Genomic DNA, 13,615 nt, shown 5'->3' on the forward strand with positions numbered 1-13,615 from the left:
TACAACCCAGCACCTAGATTTCTCTACCACTGAAATGCTTACAACCAAGCACTCAGCTTTACACTCTCAATATTCCTATTGATCACAGACTTGTTCTTTTTGAACTAAAGAACACTTTAGATGATTACAAATCAATCTAGCATTTACACATAGAATAGAAAAGTCGGTGTAAGATTCTTTTTGTATTTGAGTGCTTTTGAAACTTTCTCTCTTGTATTTTTCTTTCGATGCTTCGGTGTTTATCCAAGTTTTTCGATTATCCTTTTATAGAAGAAAATCTGTAGATTTGATCGTTTTGAAATGTCCTAACCGTTAACATCAAAACGGCTCTTTTGGGAAACAATTTCTGGAAAGCTTCAGACTGCACCTCCATTCCATTTCTCTATTTTCTTCAGGCGTCAGGTTTGTCTTCTAGCGTCTGGTTTGTCTGTTTGTGCCAGTTGTCTGTTTCTAATAATCCAACGTCCCATGACTCTTGGAATTAGTCTTTTAGGTGTCTTCGAGGTTTCAATTATTGGTGCAGAAGATTGGCAGACTTTGTCTTTTAGTGAACGGATCCTTCATGCTATCCTGACTGTTACTCAGCTTCGTTTGTTCTTTTCGAATGTTCAACATTCATGCTGAGTTCCTTCAAGGTCAGCTCCGTTCTGTTTAACCGCTCCTAAAGAAGTCTTCAACTTTAGTCAGCTCGTTTTGCTTCTGAATTTTAACTCCACTCAGCTTCTATTCTGTCATGCTGAGTTCCGTTCTACTCAGCTTCGTTTATGCTGACTTTTGTCCTGTCTTTACTTTATATATTTTTGCACTCAATATTTAACAAACATATTAGTACAATTAAATCAAAGCATCTAAATTTAATTGCCTCTTAATCATGGATGATTTGGTCAAATCAAAATCTTGTGGAAAGGTGTTTCAACAAACTCCCCCATTTTGATGTTGGCAAAATACATAATTACGGAACTCAGTTATAAGTTGCCCCATGATTGATATTTTTGATATGACTCCCCCGTAAGGGTTGCATACATTTTGTCTTAATTTTATTCTAAACCTTCCAAGATCTAATTTGATTAGACTTAAGACATTTGTGTGTACTGACTCAGTTTTGGAAGGATGTTGTCTCTCAGTTTTTAGTGTTAATGTGTTTAACCTTTTTGATTCGTTTGTTCAAACTTGATTAGTCAGATCAGGAAGAAAACTGATACTTGTGATATTAGATTAAACCATAACAACAAAAAACATATTAACCTAAACAGTAGACAACAAAAACAGGAAACAGGATATGATGCTAAGTCTCTAGACACAGACTAGCTAGTTTTACTTCTTCTTTCTTTGAGCTGAGGGATCAACATAAGCAATGCCTTTTCCGTTGCTTCCAGACGCAGTACCTGCAGGCTGAGGCTGAGTTCCTCCTTTACTTGTCTCCCCCGTTTTGCCATCATCGGGTTTGTAGAGGAAAGTTTCATTCCGTGCGGCGGAGGAGAGATACTGAGAGTAGCGCTGGAGCCTTTTGGTGCTTTCACCCAAGCCATCAATGACTGGCACACTATCGTCTTGGATATGCCGAGGAACCCTAAGAGAGCTACTGATCATGCTGAGGAGGCATTCGTGAGATTTGCTCAGGCAGGTGAGGGAGCTGGTGATCTGACCAAAAGCTTGATGGAATAGTTTGAGCAGAGCAGAATCATAAAACATGCGCTGGCCATTGTTGATACGCATTGCCTTCATGATAGCTTGTGAAAAGCTCATGAGTTCAGTGTTGGAAATGGGATCAACATCCATTTGGGCTCGATCAATGTTGAGTAGTCTGACAGCCTCACTCAATTGGTTAATAGTACACTGAGAAGAGGAGGATACTAGATCACGTGTACTGGTCAGCTCAGTATGAAGTTGGGTGAAACATTTTTAAAGTTCGGCAGAGGTAGCAAACTTAGCATTGCCGGGAGGACTTAATTTGGTCAGCTCAGCATTCAACTTTGTAAAACAGTCTTGCAATTCAGCAGATGTAACAGACTCAGGATTGGCAGGTGCTCTAGAGGTGGTCAGTTCCGCTGCTAGCTTAACAAAGTAGCTTTGAAGCTCAGTGGAAGTGACATACCCTGGATTGACTTCTGACAGTTGGTGAATTTTGCCTTCAAGTGAATTCATATGGGTGGCCATTGTAAGCACTAGTTCAGTCAGTTTTGCTATTTGCTCTTGATTAGGTTGCTGAGTTTGAACCGCAGTGATAACACTAACCAGATCTTTTAGTCCTAGAAGTTCATTCAGAAGCTGAGTAATACCTGTCAGGTGAGAGGACTCAGCTTGAGTAGATTGGTGACCATCAGCTTGAGTAGTATGGAAATCTTGAAGTAAGGACTGAGCAGAAGCAATGACCCGTCGGCCAGACTCAGTAGCATTCAAGTATGCAAACTTAGCAGTATTGGACTCAGAGGCTGGTACAGAATTTGATGGTGGTGGAGGAGTTGGTTCTCTGCCAGATTGAGTACCTTGATTGGTACCTAGACTTTGGTTGATTGGATGAGCTGGATCATCAACATTTTGTGTTGGAGGTGGAACTTGATTAGATAAGTTAATCTGCTCAGCTTGAAGTGGGGAAGTGGAGACAGGAAGTGTGCTACCTTGAGCATCTTGGATTGGATCTGTAGGGTTTTTGGCTTGTTCCTCATCCTGAGTAACAAAGGCTTGTTTTTCCACTGGATCTTCTGGTGGTGACTCAGTTTCATTTGAGAAGTACTGGAACTGGATTGTAGAGAGGTCAGTTTCAGGCTCATCAATGGGAAAGTCGTCCATGAGATCAATTTGCTTTTGTGCTTTCTTTTTGAGTCTTCACCGTGTCTCAGCTCTTGGCGGTGAATGGTCAGTTCGAATACCTTCATTGGACTCAGTAGCAACTGTCTCCTCTTCTACAGGTTGCTCAAAAGGACCCTCAATGGCATTACTTTCTTTCTTTCTCTGCTCAGTATCATCCTGAGTTCTTCAACATTGGGACATTCTTCCTGCTCAATATTAACTTCTTGGTGTTCAACATGTTGCTCAGTCTCTTCCACAGCTTCCTTTTCTTGGTCAGTTCCATGACCTTCAGGTTGAGTAGAGGCTAGTGGGACAGATTCTACTATCTTTAAGGAGTTACCCTTTTTCTTTTTCTTTAAGGGGGTTTCTGGAGTTGCTTCGTTCTCATCCTCAGGCTCTTCTTGCCTCTTTCTTTTCTCAGCATGCTCCTTAGCCTTGTCAGCTTTAGCTTTCTCTCTTGATGAAAGCCTTACTTTCTTTGGGACAACATGAATGTCCTTGGAGCAGGTTTCTACAGCCTTCCTCTTCTTTCTTCTCTCAGGCTGAGCTGTCTCAGGTGACTCAGCATGAGCCTCAACATCTTCTGCAGGCTCACCTTAAGGCTCAATTTCTTGTTGCTCATCTTCTTCCTCTTCCTCAGCATCTCTAGCTCCTTCATATCCCTTCAAGGGTTGATTATACAATAGTCCATCCAGTAGGACTGCAGTAATTTCACTTCCCAATGTACTTATTTCATTCACCGTCTTTATTTGCTTGTCTTGTATAATTTTTGTAATGAGAGAGCCCAAGCAGAGTTTCTTACCACTTCGTTGAAACGCTCCAACTAGGAAGACGGGAAGATTGAACGGAGTGCAGGTCAACATGTGCCAGATGAAGCACTGTTCGAAGTTTGATGCGGATGAAGCTGAGCTGAGTTTGGGGAAGATAAAGTTGGTCAGCATGAAGTGGACCATCTTTTGTTCTTTACCCATACAGGTGCTGGGTATTTCACCCTTATGATCTTTGGGTTTACAGAACCCCTTTAGCTTCTCAGATGTGGCTTTTGGTATTTTCTCCTTTGTCGTTCTAAATTGAATTCCTTCGTCTGGTAACTCTAACAATGTGGCTAGATAGGCAGGGGTTATGACGATTTTCTGACCTTTAACAGTGGTCTCCAAATAGTCAGAGTCATCTGCATCAACACGTAGATTCGAGTAGAATTCCCCTACTAACCTGGGATATGTTGTTCCTGAAAGAGAGAAGAGACCTTTCCACTTGTTCTTCTCGATCCATTCACAGAAAGGTTTCTCAGACGAGACAAAATTTGGAGAAAACCATCGGCATTTTAAAACCTCCAGATTGTTGACCTTTGAGTGTACCTTGATCATTGTCCTTTCTATTTCCGTCGAAGGACCAGCATGGTCTGTGGGTTTGTCTGTGGTTTGAGTTTTAGGAGTTTTGTTTTTGCCGGAAGCCATTTTTGAAGGTTTTGAAGTTTTTAGAGAGAAGGAAGTTCGATTTTAGGAGATTACAGGCGTAATGAATGAAGAGTGGGGATTCTTCCACTTTTTATATAAATTTACTACGGCCCTTAATCATTAACTAGCCGTTTTTACCTGGGGACGTTCAACCGACAAAAGTTCTGTCAATTATGACATCTTCGGCGCATGGGATTTGCCATTAATGTGCGTCTTCCCAAGGTGCCAGAGGTTACACGTGTAGGTTCACTTTAAGCGAGTGGGTTTTTACTAGGTTTAGCTAGAATTCGAAGCATCCACGATATTGAGTGCCTAACTTTTGTGAAGATAATTTCTCTATCTCTAATTAACTTAACATACGTTACTCACTCAGCATGTGTATTTACTCAGCATAGAGTGATTACTCAATATGTTTATCTACTCAGCATAGGATGTTTACTCAGCTTTTGTACCTTCTTAATATCATTACTCAATATATGTGTCAATTCAGCATAGGGTGGCTTTTTCATTTTCAAGCTTAGTAAGGAGTAGATATTTTACTTATCATGGCATTTGCACGATTATTCAAAGTTCCACTCATATGACAATTATTCAATACAGATTTAGTTAGAGTGGATTTGACATACCAATTGCTTCCCTTAGTGTGTTGAATTGTTCTTGTGCCAGAGGCTTTGTGAAGATATCTGCAAGCTGATCATTTGTTGGTACGTAGGTCAGCTTGATCTCATCTTTTAGTACATGGTCTCTGATGAAGTGATGCCTTATGCTAACATGCTTCATCCTGCTGTGTTGTACTGGATTTTTAGATAGATCAATGGCACTTTTGTTGTCGCATTTGATCTCTATTGTCTTTGTTTTGACTCCGTAATCCTCAAGCTGTTGCTTTATCCATAGGACTTGTGCAACACAGCTCCCAGCAGCCACGTACTCAGCTTCAGTTGTAGACAGAGCTACGGATGATTACTTCTTGCTGAACCAAGATACTAGATAGCTTCCAAGGAAATGACATCCTCCTGAAGTACTCTTTCGTTCTAGCTTATCTCGTCCATAGTCAGCATCAGTATATCCAATGAGTGTGAAGTCATTTGAGGTTGGATACCATAGACCTGCATCAACTGAGCTTTGCAAGTATCTAAATTTTTTTTTTACAGCAGTTAGATGAGATTCCCTGGGGTCAGCTTGATATCTATCACAATAGCATACTGAGTATTGAATATCTGGTCTACTAGCCGTGAGATAGAGTAAGGAACCTATCATACCTCGATAGATTTTACTATCAACTGACTTACTCTTCTCATCCTTGAATAGGACAGTATCAGTACCCATGGGGGTTGATATTGGTTTGCAATCTACCATGCTGAATTTCTTTAACATTTCCTTAGTGTACTTAGACTGACTTATAAAGATGTCATTCTTTCCTTGCTTGATTTGAAGTCCAAGGAAGAAGTTGAGTTCACCCATCATGGACATTTCGAACTCAGTTTGCATCTGTTGGCTAAATTCTTTGCACAAGGATTCGTCAGTAGCACCAAAAATTATATCATCAACATATATCTGCGCAAGTAGGGTATGTTTACCCTTTTTCTTAATAAACAAGGTTGTGTCAGCTTTTCCCCTGACATAGTTCCTGGTCAGCAGGAAGTTGGTCAACCTCTCATACCAAGCTCTTGGAGCTTGCTTTAGGCCGTACAGGGCCTTTTTGAGTTTATAAACTTGGTTTGGAAATTTTGAATCTTCAAACCCAGGAGGTTGATTAACATATACCTCTTCGTTTATAAAGCCATTAAGAAACGCACTTTTTACATCCATTTGGTATAGTTTAAAATTCATGTAACTAGCATAGGCACACAATATACGTATAGCTTCTAATCTAGCAACAGGAGCAAATGTTTCTCCATAGTCTATACCCTCTTGCTGACTATAGCCTTGGGCTACAAGTCGAGCTTTGTTTCTAATCACATTTCCATGCTCATCTAGCTTATTTCTAAAGACCCATTTGGTTCCTATGGGCTTTTGATTCATAGGTTTAGGTACTAAATCCCATACCTCATTTCTGGTGAATTGGTCAAGCTCTTCTTGCATAGCATTGATCCAATATTCATCTTGCTCAGCATCAGCAAAGTTCTTTGGCTCATGTATTGAGACGAATGCAACATTGCTGAGGTATTTTCTAAGTTGATCTCTGGTCATTAATTTGTTGTTGGCGGCATCAAGAATAGCTTGTTCTGTATGTCCTCTTGGGATCTTTATTTCCTTGGGCAGTGTTGAGTCATTTGGAAGAGGTGTTTCTACAATCTCTACAGGAATAGATTGGTCAGCAAATGATATTTCAATTTCTTGCTTACCTTGAGTCAGCTCCTGTATAGATGACACAGAGGCTTCTGGTTGATCAGCGGAAGCTGAGCCTGGTTCATCTTCTTCTTCAGGCTGAGCTGACTTACCTGTAGGGTCAGTTTCATCGAACTCAACATGTACAGACTCTTCTACAACCTGAGTTCTTTTGTTAAATACTCTATATGCTTTACTGTTTGTTGAGTACCCTAAAAAGATCGCCTCGCCAGCTTTAGCATCAAATTTAGCAAGGTTGTCTTTTGTATTGAGTATAAAGCATTTACACCCAAAGGCACGAAAGTATCCAATGTTGGGCTTTCGACCTTTCCAAAGTTCATATGGGGTTTTCTTAAGTATAGGTCTAACTAGAGCCATGTTCAGTATGTAACATGCCGTGTGAACAGCTTCACCCCAGAAGTACTTTGGAAGCCTATTTTCACTCAATATTGTCCTAGCTATTTCGACAATGGTTCTATTTTTCTTTTCAACGACCCCATTTTGTTGAGGTGTTCTAGGAGCAGAGAAGTTGTGGTCAATACCACTGGTTTCACAGAATTCATCAAACTGTTGATTTTTGAATTCTCCACCATTGTCGCTTCTAATGTGAGCTACTCTTAGGTCTTTATCATTTTCAAGCTTTTTGATCAATGTGGTAAACATCTCAAAGGTTTCATCCTTGCTACTCAGCAAGATGATCCAAGTGTACCGAGAGAAATCATCTACAATAACCAAGGAAAATTTCTTACCTCCCAAGCTGAGTGGCTGGATAGGTCCGAAAAGATCCAAGTGTAGTAATTCCAATGGTCTTTTAGTTGAGACAATATTTTTGCTATGAAATGACTTTTTAGTTTGTTTGCCTTGCTGGCACGCTTTACACAGTTGATCTTTTTCAAACTTTAATTTGGGTAATCCCTCAACTAATTGCTTTCTAGCTAATTTGGCAAGAAGGTCCATGCTGACATGCCCAAGTCTTCTATGCCATAGCCAGGAGTTGTCCTCTTTAGTCACTAAGCATATGTTTTTAGAAAACAGTTTTTCGAAGTTTAACATGTATACATTTTCTACACGAGGGGCAGTTAAAATTAACTCATTTGTATTTCCCTCGAGTATTTGACACTTAGTATCATCAAATACAACCTTTCTACCGCTCTTGCAAAGCTGAGCTACACTCAACAGATTGTATTTGAGACCTTTAACTAAGGAGACAGACTCAATAGTTGGGTTACCTCCGATAGTACCTAAGCCGACTATCTTACCCTTCTTGTTGTCTCCAAAGCTTACACTTCCACCTCGTTTAAGCTCTAGTGTGATGAACTGAGTTTCATCACCTGTCATATGCCTTGAGCATGCGCTGTCTATATACCATAGTTTTGACTTCTCCACGCATGTCAAGCTGACCTGCAGTTTAAACTATTCATTTTTAGGTACCCAATTTCTTTTGGGTCCTTTCTTGTTAGTATAAATAGGAGCAAAATCATATTTTAACTTGTGACGGCATACTTTTATGGTATGACCTGGCTTACCACAGAAATCACAAAAAGGTACCCTTTGTGGGTTGAACTGAGTATGGTCAGCATTATTGTGTTGGGCATGCCAACATACTTTTGTGGTGTGCCCTTTTCTTCCGCAGAAGTCACATTGGACAGACCGCTTGTTATGCCAACACATACCCTTCGTGTGTCCCCTTTTTCCACAACACTCACATTGAGTGAATTGCTTATGCTGACTAGTATTTGCGTACTCAGCATGGGGTTTATTTCTAGTTGAGCCCTTCCCTTGACTCTGTAACATTGTGATATCCTTTCTAAGTTTCTTTGACTCAGATTGAACCTCCGTGACAAACTTATGTAAGATTTGCATGTTGGTATGCAAGTCAGAGTTGTCCTGGAGAAGATATCGGAGGTCACTCAGCTTGACCTCTTCAATCTCATCACAGCGCCTGCTGAGTGCCTTAATCTTTTTGTTACACTTTTTGGTTAGTGTATACAAGTCACTCAGGGCATTTACCATTTCTTTTCTAAGTAAGAGTAAGGATGTTACCTCATTACTGTGATCCTCCTGGCCAGTTTCATCAGAAAGGTCAGCTTGCTCAGATTGGGATTGGTCAGCTCCATCATCCGCCATAAAGCATATGTTGGCTGTTTCATTTTGCTCAGCTTCAGATGATGTTGATTCGTCACTATCACTCCATGTGGCTACCATAGCCTTTTTGCTTCCCTTCTTCTCTTTCTTGAGATTGGGACATATTGACTTGATGTGCCGAGTTTGATGACACTCAAAACATGTGACAGACTTTGAGCTGTCCTTCTTATACTTGTCACTTGACTCAGCTTTATACTTATCATTTCTTCTAAATGACCTTTTGCTGTTTCTATCATTTCTCCTGAACAGCTTTTTCATCTTTCCGGTGAACATGGCCAATTCCTCATCATCAGTTGACTCTGCTTCAATTGAGTCAGCTTTCATGACAAGTGACTTTTGTTTCTTGTCTTCTGATTTTTCTTTCTCTTTGGTTTCAAAGTTTTTCATAGAGATTTCATGGGTCAGCAGGGATCCGATCAACTCATCATATTTGTAGGTAGTCAAGTCTTGGGCTTCTTTTACAGCTGTTTTCTTTGCTTGCCAGCTCTTGGGCAGACTTCTCCGAATTTTCTTCACCTGTTCTTCTTCAGTGAAGTTCTTTCCAAGCCTTTTTAGCTCATTTATAATGTTTGTGAACCTTGCGTTCATTTCTGATATGTCTTCATTCTCCTTCATTTCAAACAGCTCGTAGAGTCTCATATGTTGATTGACTTTAGACTCCTTAACTTTGCTTGTGCCTTCATAGGTTACTTCAAGCTTTTTCCAAATCTCCTGTGCTGACTCGCAACCTGAAATCTTATTGTATTCTGCAGCATCCAACGCACAATGAAGCATATTTATAGCCGAAGCATTATTTTGTAATTTTCTGAGGTCATCCTCTGTCCATTCAGCCTCACTTTTAACAATTTTCTCATCGTTAACAGTTTTGTATGGCACATGTGGACCTTGAACAATTGCAAGCCATGCACTTATGTTTGTGGCTTGAATAAAATTTTTCATCCTATTCTTCCAGAATGTATAATTTGACCTAAAGAATAGGGGAGGTCTAGTGATTGATAGTCCCTCAGGGAGTATCTGTGTTGTTTGGTTTCCTGGAAGGAACCGAGTGCCATTCTCACCCATTTTTCGGGATCAGCTCAAGATTGTTAAATCTTTGAGTAGTGAGCTTAAGCTCTGATACCACTTGTTGGTCCCTAGTAATTAGTTCCAAGGGGGGGGGTTAGGAACTATTATAACTTTTTCGTGTTTTAATTAAGCTGACTGGAAGTTATTTTGAGATTTTATTAACTCAGCTTATGGTCATCTTGGTGAGATATGTTTGAAGACAGCTTTAGTCAGATGTTGACTAAAGTTGTTTTCTTGTGAGTTGAGAATTGACACTCTTGGAGGTCAGCTTCTAACTCAGCACCACTTACTTACTCAAGATCAACTTAGACAATTTATATGCTGAGTAAATAAAGTAACCAACACATGCAATTATAAGAGAGAGTTTAGAGATTACTCAGTATCACTTATCCTGGTTCGGCCTCTCTGCCTACGTCTAGTCCCCAGAGTCCTCCAGGATTTTTGAATCCAATACTGAGCTCTTTAAAGGTAGAGCACAAACTGATTACAAGGAAGTTGAATATGCAAGAGTACCTTCCTCTATTCGTCTACTCAACTCCTACTAAGTGCTACAACCCAGCACCTAGATTTCTCTACCACTGAAATGCTTGCAACCAAGCACTCAGCTTTACACTCTCAATATTCCTATTGATCACAGACTTGTTCTTTTTGAACTAAAGAACACTTTAGATGATTACAAATCAATCTAGTATTTACACATAGAATAGAAAAGTCGGTGTAAGATTCTTTTTGTATTTGAGTGCTTTTGAAACTTTCTCTCTTGTATTTTTCTTTCGATGCTTCGGTGTTTATCCAAGTTTTTCGATTGTCCTTTTATAGAAGAAAATCTGTAGATTTGATCGTTTTGAAATGTCCTAACCGTTAACATCAAAACGGCTCTTTTGGGAAACAATTTATGGAAAGCTTCAGACTGCACCTCCATTCCCTTTCTCTGTTTTCTTCAGGCGTCAGGTTTGTCTTCTAGCGTCTGGTTTGTCTGTTTGTGCCAGTTGTCTGTTTCCAATAATCCAACATCCCATGACTCTTGGAATTAGTCTTTTAGGTGTCTTCGAGGTTCCAATTATTGGTGCAGAAGATTGGCAGACTTTGTCTTTTAGTGAATGGATCCTTCATGCTGTCCTGACTGTTACTCAGCTTCGTTTGTTCTTTTCGAATGTTCAACGTTCATGCTGAGTTCCTTCAAGGTCAGCTCTGTTCTGTTTAATCGCTCCTGAAGAAGTCTTCAACTTTAGTCAGCTCGTTTTGCTTCTGAATTTTAACTCCACTCAGCTTCTATTCTGTCATGCTGAGTTCCGTTCTACTCAGCTTCGTTTATGCTGACTTTTGTCCTGTCTTTACTTTATATATTTTTTCACTCAATATTTAACAAACATATTAGTACAATTAAATCAAAGCATCTAAATTTAATTGCCTCTTAATCATGGATGATTTGGTCAAATCAAAATCTTGTGGAAAGGTGTTTCAACAGTGGGCACTTCGCGGATCTACGATTGCCGCTAGTCTCTGACTGGCGTCTTCCATTCGTCCGCCGCGGATCTGCGACTGCCGCTCGTCTCTGACTGGCGTCTTCCTTTCGTCCGCCGTGGATCCTTGCTTCTCTTCCGCCATCATTCACCGTTGTTCCCTGTTTAATCTTTTGCGATCTGCGGCTGTTGGAATGATTTATTAATTAAAGATTTTTAAATTTAATAAAATCAATTAATAATAAATCAGATTATATAAGCAAATAAGACTGAAATCAAGTGGATCAGAAATTCATTAAATTTTTGGTTTGGCGGATTTGATTTGTTTGCTAGGTTTCGTAAGGCTCGTTGCTAGACAGAAATCAAGTGATCAAAAATTCATTAAACTTTAGTTTGGCGGCTTGATTTGTTGGCTAGGGTTTGTAAGGATTGTTGCTTGATTCTAACTAATCTAATGGAGATAGATTGTTCCATTGCCCACCTTTTTTCTAGATCCTCTTTTTTGAAAAATGCCTTGTCTGGATCCAATAATGTTACAGTTAGCCCTATTTCGAGACCCGGGCCTCCTTCTGGATCTAGGTCCTATGCAGCTACCCTTGTTGGTAATGCTCCGTCTGTGACTATTTCTCTGGATAATCCTCCCCTTGTGGATCGATCTTTTATAACCGAAGAAGGCGGCTTTAAGGGGAAACTCCTTGGAAACAGCCGGACTTGAAAGCCAAACTTTCATCTATCTGGGGTTGTGCTCCTAATTGGAAATTGATTTCTCTGGGTAGAGGTTTTTACCACATCATTCTTTCATCCACAGAGACTCTCCAATCTGTTTGGAGTCGTGGTGCCATTGCATTTAGACCGGGGATTATGCGCTTAATTCCTTGGAGCCCGGGATTTAACCCGAACTCTCACAAATCCACTTCTGCTCAAGTCTGGGTAAGATTCTACAATCTTCATTGGGAATTATGGGATAAGCGGATCATGGCAAGCATTGCAAGAGCGATTGGGGTGCCTCTTCGTTTTGATAAGAACACAGTGGAGGGTGAAATGGGTCACTATGCTCGTATCTTGATTGATGTGGAGCTTTCTAAGGAAATTCAATACAAGCTTAGGGTGGATACTGACACCTCAATGCATTGGATTTCTCTTGAATATGAAAAACTTCCCGATTTATGCTCCATTTTCCATTCCATTGGTTATGCTGCTGGAACTTGTAGGAGGAACATTCGGCGTGAAGAGCATGTTGAGCTAAAACAAAGAAATGGAAAACAGAAGATGGGATCTCTTGAGCCCCGAGGTAGGTCTGTTACTCGGATTTGGAAACAGAAGCCAGGAGTTCACATGGATACTGGTGAATCCTCTAAAGGGGCTCCTACCAATAGGGAATCTGACAAACTTAATAACTCTGATTTGCAGATGGTACTTCATAGTTCGGTCATGATTAATGAGTCGGTTCTTGACTCTGATTCTGGCACGGCCCCCGCCTCTCCTACTCTTGGTTTTCCACCTTATCAACTTGATAAAGAGCTGGGAGTATTGGGTTGGCAATCCTCTCACTCCAATATTCAGGTATCTGATTCTCCTAATTTGCAAATTATTGAGCATTCAGGAAACAGGGATTGTTTGCAGTTGGTTAATGTTACAGAGGAAAAGACTTGGACTAAAGTCCAGAAAAGGAAGAAGCAAAAAGACAACATCAACCCCCTTGAGGTCAGTGGTAAACAGCATAGCAAGCCGCCTGTGCGGTTTCAATGATTGTGTTATATTTGAATTGTAGGGGCATCGATAATGATCGCACTCAACGAGCCCTGAAGCTTCTGTGCCTACAACATCGTCCTGATTTTTTGTGTCTTGCAGAACCTCTTGTTTGTTTTAGTTACACTGCTGATAGGTTTTGGAGATCTCTGGGTCTTTCTCTTTTTGCCTGGAATGATAAGGATTCGCCGACTCTTTGGCTTCTTACTAAGGATGCTTCTTCTCTTTCTCTTCATTCTTCGCAAGCTCAACATGTTACTGTTCAGCACCAGCTGGGTGATAAATCTTTTTTACTCTCTTTTGTCTACGATAGTAACCTGGCTTCGGAAAGAAGGGAGTTGTGGTCTTCTCTTTATAGTTCTGCCTTTCCAAATAATAATTGGTTGGTGCTTGGGGACTTCAATGCTATTACGGGCTCTCATGAGAAGCTTGGTCCCCCTCCTGCTGTTGGATCCTGCAGGGAATTCAGAAATTTTATTGATGATTGTGATCTTATTGATATTGATACTTTGGGTCAAAGGTTTACTTGGTCCAATGGTCGACATGGGGCGGCTCATGTTGAATGTCGCCTGGATAGAGCTTTGGTGTCAGAGGGCTTTTTAGATTCTTGGGGCACTA

Source organism: Euphorbia lathyris, chromosome 10, assembly GCF_963576675.1.
Source record: "Euphorbia lathyris chromosome 10, ddEupLath1.1, whole genome shotgun sequence".
In the NCBI taxonomy this organism is placed as follows: Eukaryota; Viridiplantae; Streptophyta; class Magnoliopsida; order Malpighiales; family Euphorbiaceae; genus Euphorbia; species Euphorbia lathyris.